At 39.4% G+C, this 15,269-nt stretch overlaps 1 protein-coding gene and 2 long non-coding RNA genes across 4 annotated transcripts in view; 1 reads left to right on the forward strand and 2 right to left on the reverse strand.

Annotated features, from left to right (window-relative positions):
* LOC142143965 (uncharacterized) overlaps window positions 1-15,269 on the reverse strand; it is a 251,791-nt gene that overhangs the window by 23,185 nt on the left and 213,337 nt on the right. The window lies entirely within an intron of this gene.
* LOC142143962 (uncharacterized) lies at window positions 10,160-12,715 on the reverse strand. Its single transcript, XR_012689618.1, has 3 exons — window positions 12,675-12,715; window positions 12,374-12,522; window positions 10,160-11,778 (listed from the first exon to the last, which is right to left on the reverse strand). It is a non-coding gene; the product is annotated as an uncharacterized LOC142143962 (long non-coding RNA).
* ATP13A3 (ATPase 13A3) overlaps window positions 12,720-15,269 on the forward strand; it is a 106,271-nt gene continuing 103,721 nt past the window's right edge. Inside the window, exon 1 of one of the 2 annotated variants that reach the window (XM_075202258.1) lies at window positions 12,720-12,959. The gene's annotated coding sequence lies outside the window, so the exon portion shown is untranslated. The remainder of the gene's footprint in view (window positions 12,960-15,269) is intronic. The other variant, XM_075202255.1, reaches the window with a different exon arrangement.

Here is a 15,269-nt window from a genome sequence, read left to right on the forward strand (position 1 = left end):
ATCTGCACTTCACAATTGTCATCAGGTAGAGATTCAGGCACAGAACAGTCAATAAGCATTTCATTATCACTCTCATCACCATCAGCAAGGACAACAATGCTAGTTGTACAATTAACATTTGCAGTTTTGGAACTGCCATCTTATTTGTTAACTCCTGCATGGTTCTCCAAAGGGTGACAATGATGCATTTCTATGTTTTATGCACATAGGGCTTGATTCATTAAGGAAAGTAAGGCAAAAAAAAGGAGCCATTTTTCTCCTGGACAAACCATGGTACAATGCAAGGGATGCATATTAATTTATTTTGCACATAAGTTAAATACTGGCTGTTTTTTCATGTAGCACACAAATTCTTCATAGCTTTATTTTTACACTGACATGTAAAGTTTATCTAGGACATGCCAAACCCCAACTATAAATCTGTCCCCACATTTTAAATTTCCCTTCCCCTCCAATGCAACATTAGTTCACCAGGGTTCAAAGTTACATATTTTTTTTGCTTTCCTTTCCTTAATGAATCAGGCTCATAGTATGCAATTGACCATTTCTATGTTATCTATGTCACAATGATAAAATTCCATACTGAGGATTTATTGCCTTTTAGAGAACGTATAGCTTTAATTTCTTGAGTTGGGAAATTTCCTGGTGTTTGTTTGAAGTTGGATGTGATGAATAACTCGCAGCCGTTTACTGTCTAGTACATTATTGTTTTTCTATGTAACTTTGTTATTCTTTTTTTATTGCTTGTATACTGGCCATTATGCAGTTGTTCATTCTTATGCTGGTAATTATTGTATACATATATCTGAAAATGAAAATAAAGAATGAAGTGATAAAATCTTATCATGTTCCTGCTGCATCTAGTTGCATGACTGTTTCCGCTTCAAAATTACTGCTTGCTACAACTTCACATGCACTTTCTGAAAATAGTGTCTAATCTCACTTCATTGTATAAGGATTGCTTTCCATGGCGCACAACTGACACGCACAACTGACATATATTTGCTCTGCATCTAATACTTAATAGGTTTGATAAGTTGGATGAGGATGAGGATGCATCAGCACTTTCTTTGCTTCATTACCACTGGGCACTAGCAATGCATTTTGTTTTGTACAATGTGCGTAGTGGGTTTGGGTTATCTCAGCACATTTCCCATTTTTACCCATGACAGATTGAGGCTTATTGCTTGGTGGGAAATTTCCTTCTTCATTTGAGCATAGGACAAGATTAAATGATTATCATCATCATCATCTGTCTGAGAATGACTAACACATTACAGTACTAATGTCTCATCATGATCATCCTGTTTTGTTCTTTATGTTAATGTGTATTATAAGGTGTTTGTTTGATAATTGCTATCTGAAAGACTGGTACGGTGTATGCACATGTCTATAAATGTATAGGAAAGCGCAAACTTTTAACTCTTTACCATTTTAAACAGTTTGAATATATGATATTGTTTCCATATTGGGCATACTTTCTTTTAGTTCATATCTCATATTTCCTATGCTCTTATCGGTTAAACATATTTGTAAATTTAACTGTTAAAATAAACTGCTTTTTTGTAGAAGGTACTAAATTTGTGACATCAAAGTGATGGAAAACAATGTGCTAAATGAAGAGTTCTAAAATATGGTGGAAGCACAGGCCGTGTAATATGTTCTTTTCTGTGAAGTAATTGGAGAGCCAGAAATTGCGATATACAGGAGCAGCTGTGCTACAGTAATACGATGCTGATGCTACTGTACAGCAGTGTCTGTCTTTTTCTAAGCTGTAAATCTCACCACACATCCCCAGCAGTATCTATTAAACTGAACTATTTGCATTCCACTATTTTATAGTATAGATCATAGAGTTGTTTTTTTTTATTACATGAATGTAATGTTATGTTAAGGCAGTGTTAAACTTACACTCATCAGACATTCCAATTGCCAAACATAACACACCAGACATCATAATCTCACTCCAAAGACCGGCGAGCGACAGAACAGCATGCTTCTTAGTGACAGCCATAACACTGGTAACTGGATTTACTATGGCAGAAGAATAAATTGTTCTATGCACCAAAAAGAGCTGTTCTGTATATTTAGACGGTGTACTTTTTGATCCTCCTGCTCACTGGATTTAACAAAACATTAATGCAATGTATTAAAAAAGTACTTACATGACCACTTCTGCTTGTTAGTTAATTTCATTTAAAGGAGCTGACATAATGGTGTACACGTGATTTACAATTGTTCACAAAAAATAAACACATTTAAAAAAAATAAAAGAATAAATCTGATTATCAATATCCCTAGAGCTCTGAAGGTTTAAAATAAAATTCTGCAGTTGGCGTGTATCAGAAAGAAACAAAGGACATATAAACAAGCTCTGTTTTTGTCTAGACAGAGATGTATATTTTATTATTATTATTATTATTATAATAATATTTATCCTTTATTTATATAAAGCCTAAATATTTTACAACACAGAACAAATAATGGTAAAAATATAGAAATTACGCCATTCTTCAACCCCATACATCACACCCCTTTATCTATATTGCCCTCCACTACTCTACTTCCCTCTAATTAGCACTCATTAATTCTATCCTACTCTATACTATCCTCAACTTGCCATTACAAAATAAGTATTTCTAAATGTTATAATCATATTCTCCACCTTAATCCTTCTGCTTCCAGCAGCTGTTGATATATCACAAAATCCAAGTATTCCCCTCCATCTCCATACACTTCACTCTGATTTAATACACTACAGAAATCCTCTAAACCTCAAACATATCACCCGTCACTTTCAAAATCCTTTAAATGGGTCCTATGGAGTGCTCTCTCTGTTTATAACAAACTAACCTCCCAGAGCACCTGAAGGAAACCTGGGACAAATGCAAGATTCTAGAGGGCGAGTTTCCTTGTCATACTGCCCGAGTGGGCATGATCGGTATGCAAGGGGCATGACTCTCATTTTAGACAAATACACAGTGTTAGGAACTCCTCCAGCTGGTTCAACAAACCCGAAATCTACTCCGAAAGCCATGTGCTCACTGGAGCCCCTAGTGGTGGGGACAGACTTGGCCGCAGGCTGACAGAGGGTCGAGAGTTGTGTACCGGCTAAGGATAACCCAGGGATGGAGTGTTATGGCGGACAGCAGCGTGGGGTTCAGGCAGGGTTGGTGCCGGCAGCAGACAACGTATCCACAGGACAAACCAAGGTCAGAGGTCACAGGCACAGGTTCGGAATCCAGGGACAGGCGAAAGATCAGGGGCACTAGCAGAGAAGCACAATCCGGGTTCAGGCAATTGGTCAGGGTCAGAAGCACAGGTTCAAAGTCCAGGAACAAGCAAGGGTCATACACAGGAAATCTATCTTAGGTTATACACCAGGCACAGAGATAAAGTAGCAGGCAGCAGAACTGTAAACAGGACGCTATAACCGGCAGTGAGGCCCAGTCCACACTGCCTTAAATAGTGCTAACAGCCAATCAGGGCAAAGCCCTGATAGAATTCCCAGGACCTGACTGATTAATAATAGTGGGGCCAATAGATTTAGTGCACCCAGCTGCACAAATGAATACACTGCAGTCTAATAAATTAGCCAAGGATGGCTGGTTAATACAGCCCTGCGCACGCGTGCCCGGCTGTTTGACAACTGGCCGGGCGCGGCGGCAGGGAGCCTGAAGCGTCCCGGTTGTTGCCCAGGCGACCGGGACCGGAAGTGACGCCCAGTCGTCATGGAGACAGCCAGGACATCACGAGCAGGACAGGAAGGGTCGCGGCGGCCGCGACTGCTGACACACAGGTAATGTTGCATGCAGTGTTAGATGCATGCAGCTCCCCCTTCACAAACTCAGCAGTGTGAAGCAGACATACCTCCTAACTGAGTAGGATATGGACCCAAAACAAATTACATTAAGAGACTCCTCTTCCTGCCACACATACCTTCTTTCATTCAGCTCTGTACGTTGAGGAGGCAGACTCTTCTGTCAGCGGAGAAAATAGGAGGAAGGTGGGCGCACACATATTTGAAGGTAGAGAAGGAACAGATCAGGATGCATGCAGTAAGGTGGCTGGTCCTGTAGAAGGAGCAAGGCACTAGATACCTCGGAACAACCCAATTCCCAGAATGGGGGGTGTTTCTGAGCCAATCCGTAAACGCACAGCTGGAAACTAATGCGACCATGGGGAGAATATACTAACTTCACCCATGACCTCTTCCTTTCGATCAACCTTTTAACAATAACAGAAACATGGCTCACATAATCAGACATTCATTCACATGCAGCCCTTTAACACAGTGGTCTCTATTTCCCGACCTCCAGGTCTCAACATTTCAACATCCAAATTGACAATCCATATTCTCCTTCTCCCTCTAGGCTACTCTTTAAACCTCTTCATTCTACCTCTCCCAGTAGACAGACTATTTGACTTATTGTGATGGCCACAGCCATGATCTTATTTTCTCAGACTTTGTTTCAACACTCCTTTCTCTGTCTCATATCATCACCTATTAGTTTACAACAATTTTTCACATATCTGCAACAAATTCTCTCCACCATTTCTGCATTCTCCAATCCTGATCTGGTAGTTCCACATCTCAATCACACATTAGAAACAGCCCTTGATAAAGTGGCTCAAGCTACTCTTTCTTCTTATTGTTGACCACTAAGAAACGTGCTGCCTTCAAAAACTCTACCGTAAAGTAGAATAAATTGAATAAAATGTAATATTTCTTATAACTCCCTCAAAGATACTGCTTTAGAAAGGATCGAGATACAAATATACTTACAATCTCTCATTTATGCTCAGGGATCTAACCTTAAATACCTCTTTAATAAATTTACATGTCTTCTCAACCATTCCACACCACTGCTCTAATGACTACCATTGCCATTGATCTTGATTTCTGCTTCAAAACTAACAAGGTCTGATACAAAATGGTATTCTCTTCCCAAAGCAACAATACATTCATTTTTTTCTCGTATCACCTCTCTATTTGATCCAACAAATAAAGATATCTACCCCCCCCCCCACTATCTGTTCATGCACCCTACCACCTCACAAATTAGTAACTTGCTGTCTTTTGAGCTCATTCCACTCCTAATTGACATCTGTAATATTTCCCTCTCCACTGGTATCTTTCCAGAATTATTCAAGCATGCAGGTTTTACCTCTATTCTGAAAATTGCAAGTTCTGATATTTATTTATGACATTTCCTCTCAGATTACAGTCCCAGATCAACCTTTAAGCCCTCTTAAGCTTCTTGAGAGGCTTGTCTACACTCGCCTAACAAGCTTCCATTCCCTGTTGGATCCGCTTCAGTCAGGCTTTCATTCCCAACACTCCACAAAGTCTGCTAAGGTGGTCAGTGCTTTGATCACTACAAAATCTAAAGAACACTGTTACGAACACGCTCCCAGCTTTCGTGACTTTGAGGTGTTTGCTGTATTAGGTTACACACGATTCCAGCCCGCAGTCTCTACCTATCACACAGGTTATAGACTTACTGAATTGCTATCACACAGTGCTCTCACACCCCCACACACTGCAGGTTTGCCACCACCTATTGAATACGGGCAATAGAACTCCAATATACTGTCCCACACTGGCACACAAGGCTTCTGGCTACCCACAGGTTAGCACGGCCCACCCCAGCAATCAAAGGGTTAACTCTTCACATCTCCAGACTGTAACACAAAAGCAAATGCAAATGCAAGCACAATCTAGGCTTGTTAGTCAAATGTATTAACAAATCATACAACGGCATTCAAAGGGTTAACTTTATTAAGCTTTAATGTTCTTAACAGGCTAATGGATTCGTTAGAGTATCAAGGACGCCACTTACTAAATTTATAGATTTAATATACAAAGGTACAGGGCATTTATATATAAAAAAAACAATTAATAAACAAATGACATAGCATACACAAACAAAAACAGTTGAAAATAAAAGGGGTTACATTCGGAGTATAACTTAGATGAGTTGTATAATCTGTTTCATGGGCAATTGACTAGGCAGATGTACATCTTATCAATGTGGATTGATTTTCCCAAAACACTGGCAATTTGCCTCTTCACAACACAGGTTTTTAAGCAAACTCGAATGGGACGCCATTCACGGGGGCAGTGTGGATGCTAATGTGGGGGAGGAAATGTCCCTTCGGTGTCACCTGAGGCTTGTTCAAAACTATTCCTAAGTTTTGACATGTTTTAGCTTTTCTCAGATATATCCCAGAAACATAACTCCCCATCAATAAACCGGTCATAATCTCCCGCACATTTAAATACAAAACATGATGGAATCATAGGAATATGAAATACCTTTCCCAAAGACATGTGATTATAGCCATTCCCGGGTAACACTAGTAAGTATAATTTATAACCCGGTTTGGTTTTTGCCCCTCAGTATGGAGTGGCACCCAGATTTTCCAAATTATGAAATATGAAGACATTTTACTTTTGAAGTTCCTATTTCTATATACCTGTATAGGCAGCCTTCAAATGCGGTCTTTGTCTGCAAGGATGTCACGCTGTGAATGGCCCCACAAAGTCTATTCAGGTGTCCAAAAATCTAACTTGTGTCAGGATAATGCTCACAGCAGGGGCCTTTGAAGCTGCTACAGGTGACACTGCTATCTTCTAACACTGGGGTGTGCAGAGTCATCGAATACACACACAGCAGACTTTCTGACTTCACATTTTACACTTTAGTAGCTCAATTTATCAATGTATTCATTTGATATACCATACTTACACTGCAGTTATGATTTAGGCCTTATTCCCAACAATTATGTGATGGGTTAACCCTTATAAATAACTGTAAGTTCTCTATGTCCACAGATCTTGGCCTGCAGGCAGGATAGGAATATAAATTACAATCAGTGATCATTTCTAAACATTTGACCGCCTCTACATCAAGTCTTCTGAACCTTTTTCGCTCTAATGATCTCCAAACATGCTCAAAAAATAATAAGTCTAGTCTGTTTCACAATTTATTTCTTACATCGACAGTAGTAAAAGCTGTTAGTTATGTACTTAAATGCACTTATGTAACCACAAAACATAGTTTTATATATATACTATAAACATTTTACTCCAAAGAGGGATACTTAAACAGACCAATTTTTACCTAAAGATGTTTCCACAGGCAAATACAGGGCTTTGTATAATATCCATTACGGAGCTCCCATTAAACTTCATTTACTGAGCTGCTCCTTCCCCTTAGTAGAGCCCGGAGAATGACAGACCATACGATAATACCATTTTTTTTTCATATTCTAGTTATCATTTATTTAGTAAATTCTACAAAATGACAGCTAGAATCTGATTGGTTGCTATAGGCAACATCTTCACTTTTTCAAACCTGCAGTGTAGTAAACATACCCCCACATCTCATTCTTTCTCTGTGCACTTGGAAATACTGCATGAGATTCTGTGAAGCTCTACCATCTAATTGGCAGAAGCATGGTCACTTAGTGGCAGAGCTAACTTCAGCATTCCCTCAATACCAGAAAAAAATGACTTGCAGGTGAGCTGTTCAGAATACAATGCTCCTGTTGGCTACAAACCCCAGTTGAGAACCAAATAACTTCAAAATCATACTGGCAATCAAGGTTACTAGGAATCCACTAATGAGTATGTTTACTAGATAAAAACATTTAAGATAAAGAACAGTTCCCCTTCAAATGTAACATAAAAGAATACAGCCTGTGAATCTAGCCTTGGGCACCAGCTACCTTAAATCAGGAGCTTTTAGGGTTATTGGTTCTGTCATGGGAGAGGAGGACCCTAAGAAGACCGATAGATAAGAAATGATTGTCCACACAACGTACCTCTCTTTCGAATGATTCATGAATGAAAGAGTCAGTTCGAACTGAACTGAATTACTCTTGGATGCAGCCCCAGCAGAGTACCTGTTTTCTGGAGTACACAAGGTTTGTAGGTCATTGTAGTCAAACCAAATATTGTAAGCATAGTCAGGTAGTGTCATGATCTACCTCTGCTTGTACTGATACAGTAAATCTGCATTCTGCTTTGCATCAGCAACTCCTGCCTCTGGGACTATATTGGATCTTATTATTGTGTTCATTCTGCAGTATCTGTACATCACCAGAGGTGCTGCTATCGTGCCTCTCTTCTCACTACCAGGGTTAAACTAGCTGCACTAAGCTAATCATTTGCACCTGATTGTTTCCTATTTTTGCCTGCCTCTCCCAGTTACCTGGGCTGGTCATTGTTGTTTGTGTTGCTGTTTCTCATTGTTGTGCTCTCCTATTTCTCTTGTTCTCTGGGACTCCTACAAGCTGCTGCCTTCATCTCTGTATCTGATTTCTCTCCATTCAGCCAGTCCACCTGCACCAGTTGTATTCCTTGTTACCAGTTTTCAGCATCACCCATAAATCCTTGTTTATTGTCTGCAATACTCGATTTGTATAATTTCATGCATTCTCTGGTTTATACCTGTTAAAATAAATATTATATGTTTTCATCATATCCTGGGCTCCATAGCTATCATTTCCAGCTTCCAGCTTTGAAGTGTAAAAGGTAGTGAGAAATCATAGTCCATAAAATATGCCTAGTCATTAACTGTAATCAAAAACTGAAACTTATCGCATCCAGGAAAATCTGCAATGTCTTATATAATGGACAGTTAGCATGTCAAAATGTCAGATCTGCCAAGCCCAGAAAGGAAGATAATGGATTGCAGAATGTGTGCTAGCCATATTAGTTGAGGGCAGTTTGTTGTAATAACCTCTATGGCTGGGAGGCCTGCTTAGCAGTCTTCCCAACCACACATGCGGTCACTGTGATCAGAGGTTGCATGACACGTGGCACCTGATGCAGCAGAAAGTGGCATATAGGTAAAAAAGTGACATGGCAATCCGCATGCAGAAATGTCCTGAGCTGATTGAACATACAGCAAGCAAGCCTACTTTATGACAACCACACAGGAAGTGACAAACTGTACAGTTCATATATGCCTACTGTGTACATGTACTTAAAAGGTTGCCTTGGTTCTACTACACAGTAGTTCTTGGAACATGCTTCAATGCTAACGTGATGGAGCATTCCCCTTGGATCACTTTGACATGTCACCCCAGTGGACCAATTTGGTGGACACACAATCCTTCTACTTGATAGACCTGAGTGAAGACAGGGGGAGACCATTCAGAGGGTAAGACAGGACGTCAGCAACTACTTGTTTGTAGGAAAATAGTTCTTCTTTCTCACTTTGGATGGAGGCTTTAGTACAGTAGTGTTCCTTACACTCTATAGCACTTAACAAAGCTATGTGACACAGGTCACCCTCCACTTTTTGCTGCATATTATTTCTGTAAGGGAAATGTTGCACCAGTATTAAATTATGCCACACTTGCGATAATCATAGAAATGTGTCATGCAAGTTTGTAAGCAGGAAGAATAAATCCTATAAAATGCTAACAACTGGTGCATTCCCCATGTGGTCTACACATAATATGTAGGAGATGTCCTTGTGACAAATATATCTGTAGAACAATAGCTGCCAAACTACCAGACCATATTGATGATTGTGAGAAAGTGAGAGATGAGTAGGAAGCTGTGAATGTATTTCCTAAGCTAAAGGAGAAGCTTTACAAAAAATAAGCATGACTTGTCATACAATATATATATATATATATATATATATATATATATATATATATATATATATATATCAGGCTGCTGACTGATATGTTTGAACAGAATCCACAGTGAGGAAAACATTATTAGTATTTTAAAGAGATGTAGTGATAGCTTTCCTGTTTTGTAGAATGAGACAGTGTCTATTATTGTGGAAATAAATGTAGTATGAAGATATATTTGACAACATTAGGGGTTGCGTATGTTATACCACAAGGCCAACAACCATCATGCCTACAAAGAAAGAAACCACGTCAATATAATCAGACTTACCTAAAAACTGAAGGTGCAGAGTTCTGATGCCTGGATGATGCGGACAGCAAGTAATTGCGAAGACAGAGGTATCCGGTGTTTTAATAAAACTCTTAACCTGCGGGGATTGCACAATGTCGCTTTAAATGAACATGTATCTAAGTAGCACTGTTCAGTGATGTCCAAGTGAAGTACCAGAGAGCTCCGTCTTCGCAATTACTTGCTGTCAGTATCATCCAACCTTCGGTTTTTAGGTAAGTCTTATTAAATTGTCGTAGTTTTTTTTTTTTTTTAAATCGATCTTTCTTTGTAGGCATGCTGGTTGTCGGCGTTGTGGTAATTGTGAAAATGATTACCGCTGAACATTAGACCTTGAATTTGGTTACTTTCTACACATTGATAAATGCATTATATTATACTGTATGTGATATAGTTGAGCATGTCAGTTTAGTTTGAATTTGAATATCTAAATTGATTAATAAATATGTAATGTGATGCAATCTAACCAATCAATATCACAAAATAAAGCCAGTTGGCAAAATAATACCAGGTGACAGGTATTAAAAAAATAAATAAAATATATTCATTATCTTTTTATGGAGCACACCAGTATCCAAATTATGTCATTATCTTATTTTTCAAATCTGATCTCTAAATCTTATTATAATTGTAACAACCTGTGTTTATTCTGCAGTGGGTTGTGTAGTCATCAGATTTTAGAATCTAAATTCATCAATAAAAAAGTAGGATTCCCTATAAATCAGAATGTGTGTAAATTTGTACAATGAAATACGGTTAGGGGCAATTTAGAAAGCAGAAAATGTACAGATGCATATTTAGGATGCAATTGTATTTACTGTACTAGAGTCAGGGCAGGTGCTTGCATGTCTGGCACCCCCCAGAAAAAAATAAATTTGCCCCCTCCTAGTTTATAAATTATTTGTTAATTCAATAAAGCTTTGCTTCTTTTAATACAAATCATATACACTTTAATAAAGAGTAATAAACATAAATACATTAAACAACAAACATGTATTGATATATGAATATAAATATAAATGAGGAATAACAGACCTGCAACAGAGAAACAAGGCCTGCACCAAACTCCGTGACCCCAACAAGCTGAGCATTATCTTTATATTAGTTATACTAGGTGGAGAACTATTATGTTAGTAACGCACACCACACTTTGCCAAAGCTAAGCGCATAGGCAAGTACTGCAACTGTATTTAAACAACCGGGTTGTCCGATTTTTCACTTTGACGTGAGAGAATGAAAATGTGTGATGAGAGCTAAGCTTCCATACCCAACTAATATATCATTGAACAGATTTTTTTAAGCAGAAAATAAGGGCCAAGCTAAACAAGAGTTAAAGCAGAGAAAAAAGAATACAAGTTTCCCAGACAGGCAAAATATGTGTGTCGTCAAACTGGACAGATCCAAACTTTCACTGGGTGGGTCAAACAAATGGATGACAATGATTGCTTGATTATCGCACACAAGGGAGAAGTGGCTATCGAGTAACAGAATTTACCATCTGACCCAGTAAAGATGTCATCTCGCCTTAACTTATTTTTACTCACCCAACCTATCATTTTGGTCCTATTCATGAAGAGATCTGGCTAAATAAATGTAAAATTAATACATTTATATAAAAAGCTCTATGTCTGTAGGAAGCTTAATTTGCACTGTGCTTATATTCATATTATTATTGGAAAACATATAACAATGACTTTCTTACTGGCAACAAATTATGTTTCTTCTGACTCTGCTGTGGCAAGAAAGTCATCAATAGAGCTTTGTTCTGTCACAGACTAGAGATTTAGCCTGCCCCAGTCATATCCATCATTTAGTTCACTTGTGTGGAGCTGCAAAGGACAAAGTTAAAAAACGGTTATATGGAGGACTCAATTTTACTTAAGCAAATAATAATGAAAACCCTCCTAGTAAAAAAAAACCCATTGCAAAGCTATCTAAACCAGGCTTGTCCAACCTGTGGCCCTCCAGGTGTTGTGAAACTACAAGTCCCAGCATGCCCTTCCAGCTATCAACTGGTTGTCTACTGGCAAAGCATGCTGGGGCTTGTAGTTTCACAACATCTGGAGGGCCGCAGGTTGGACAGGTCTGATCTAAACTGTCAGGTCGATCTGTATACAGCAGAGATTGTTCTGTTGTGGTTCTTTACATCTGCTGTGGAACAACAAGTCTCAGTATAATTCTGCCACTGAATGCTGGGTCTTAATAGTTCCACAAGAGCTGGAGTACCACAGATTATCCACCCGCTGATGCCAATGACTGGAGGCATCTCTGTGTCAGTGAGACAGTCACCCAGGAGTCTTTTACTTGCAGCCCCCTCTGGCTCTGTGCGCGGTCTCGGATCAGAAGCAGAGCTTTTGCTAGCCCACTATTTGCTTTCTTTTTCCCCATTACATCCACATGCGGTGTGTATAGGATATTACGCACACAGGAAATGGTGTTCGTGTTACAGCAAACGCTGTCCCCCTGGTTTCCTGCTGTCCATCCGCGCTCCTGTAGTAGTCCACATTGCGCGCTCCCGTGACTCTGTCTAGCCGCACGCTGTTGAAGTGAAAGCCGCTCTGCAATGATGGAGCCTGCAATAATAACATAATGCACTGAGGTCATTACTGGAAGCTCTAACATTGCAGAACACACACACTTCACGTGTCAACCCAACGGGGTTTACGTAAACATGTGATTGACACGCCACTCAGCCAATCATCGTGGACCACTCGCTGTTACTCACAGTGACTCACTCGCTTCTCAACTCTGGAGCGAAGTGGCCGGTTCGGCCAATAGTATGGATTGAAGCTATTGGCCAATCGCGAGCGGGATCATGTGATAGACAATTCATTTGTCCAATAAAGTGAAAGAGATGGTGGCAGCTGGGTAGTCAGGGAAGTAACTGTTGTCAAGGGACTGAGAGGTGGAAGGTGCTTGAGGGCGGCAGTGGCAGCAGCCAGTCTGTGGATGTCATTTTACGCTGATGGGAGACCCGAGACTGAGTAAAAGGTTCTTGGAGAAGAGCGAGGTGAGAGGGGATGCTGGTCAGGCCGGCTCTCTGTATAGTGCTGGGTTCAGGGTACATGCTGTGTGTTATTAATAGATTTCCTGTATGACGCTATATAGTATGTGCCATTATAACATGGGATTTAAAGGTTTTAACACCGCTTAAACAATGGAGTGCAGTGTGGTAGCAAAATGTAACTGTCAGTGTAACAGCAATAGGGAGCAGGCTGAATAATTCAGCTTACAGTGTGGAAACAGTTATTCTGCCTCCTTTTCTTTAGGATAGACAGACCATGCACCTATGGAGTGTCTTGTATGTGTGACACCTGCTAGATTACTATGGTTCCTAATGTGGGTGAATAGTTTTTTTTTGGTTTAAATTATATGAGATGGGTCAGTTATTTTAATTTTGTTTGCATTATATGAAAGCTACCTGCTGGGCAGACTGACATGTGGTTAGGCAAGTTGTTGCACATGTATTCTGTCAAATAAAACATGAGTTTTATTTCACAATGATTATGCCCCAAGAGATTTGCAGCAGGTTAAAATGCTACTAGAGGTAATATTCTATATAAAAAAAAAAAGCCTGCACATTACTGAGCTGAATAATATACATTAAGCCTGTGACATGTTTATTCCTGGACATATATGTCACTCATGTTGTCCTTTGCTTTTCTGGAAATGGTTGGGGTTGGCCTCTCTGAGCACACACTTGCATTTCAGCAAACTTGTTTTGCAGAAGTGCACTATGTGGATTCATGTACTAATTGTGGATCCAGAGAGAGAAAGAGAGGTGGGTAGCTTTGGTGTGCACAACTGACCCCTAATACTTATGTTTTCACAGAGAGCACAACTATGAGCTCCTTTTTACTGCTGGGCTTGTAGAATTTACTTTTATGACATTGAAAGGGATTTTGAGCAGCAGAGGGGAATGTTCTACTTTAACAGCACTTGCCATTGATAAACTTGCCAGAGTGGAAAAGGTGAGAAAGGCCACGTAATCAGCCAGTGTTGAAGGGGAAAAGCCAACTTTTTAACCAAATATTTAAATCTACCCCTGCCATATACAAGTGGTGTCACTACAACTCGAGTGACTGTAGTTCTGCTTTTTGACCTTTAAGGTGTTACATTGTCTCCTGAAGATTGAGGAGCTTCAGCTATGTAGGATGTAAACAGCATTAATCATGTACCATTTTAGCAGACCCCCCCTTCCCACTTTGCTGAAATATTTAGCAATATTGTTAGCATTAGCAATATTGTCCATTGAATTGGTTAAGATCATTGATGAACTTGCCGAGTGTAAAGTCAGAAAGATAAATCACCAGATATAGTTTTGAGTAAAAAAGTAAGGATTGACATCTGGATAAGCAGATCTTGAAAATGTCTGCTGTCTCTCTGTTCTGGTGCTGAATTTCCTTGGAGTTCTCTGTTGCACAATGAGCTCTTTGGCAACTGAAGTATCCAGAGGAGCGTATATACTTGTTGTTTGTAACAAACAAAAAGATACTAAGCGTTTTTTCTGCGTGTGTGTGAAGGGGGGGCGGACAACTTGCTAGTTTCACCTCTATGACGAGATCGGGTTTTTGCACCAGTAATGGAGTAATTGGATTAATGACTTGTATTACATGTATTTTTAATGTGTGGTGGTTTAGATAGTCATAAATGCCCCCAGGTGGGGTTCACAGATATGAAAGTATCTCTATTATTAGTACCAAGTGAATGGAAAGGGCAGCACGGTGGCTTTGTGATTAGTAGTTCTGCCTCACAACACTGAGTTTGATTCCTGACCATGGCATTATCTGTGTGGAGTTTGTATGTTCTTCCTGTGTATGCGTGTGTTTCCTCTTACAAAAAATACTGGTAGGTTAATTGGCTGCTATGAAATTGACCTTAGTGTGTGTGTGTGTGTGTGTGTGTGTGTATGTATGTATATATATATATATATATATATATATATATATATATATATATATATTTTTTTTTTAGTTTTGACTAGTCGCGGGGATAGGGGGTACTATCTGGATTCATCACATTCCAAGGGTGGGTACTCCTCTTTTAGCTTGTCTCTGTGTCAATGAAAACTTCCTATGGAATTCTGCATTAAGGGGGACTGTTGAAAGCACTTTTACTGCATGTTGTTTGTTTGATAGAATTTTAACATGCGATCAGAACTTGCCCATTAAGGCTGGGTGCACATTTCAAAAATTTTCAATGAATTTATCACTAGCGATTTTAGAAACGACTGAAATTCCAACTAGTCTGCCGTACATGTGTACACACTATACACATTTTACCTTGAGATCTGCGCTCTTCATCTGGTCCTGTAGTCATT

This window comes from Mixophyes fleayi, chromosome 3, assembly GCF_038048845.1.
Source record: "Mixophyes fleayi isolate aMixFle1 chromosome 3, aMixFle1.hap1, whole genome shotgun sequence".
Classification (NCBI taxonomy): Eukaryota; Metazoa; Chordata; class Amphibia; order Anura; family Limnodynastidae; genus Mixophyes; species Mixophyes fleayi.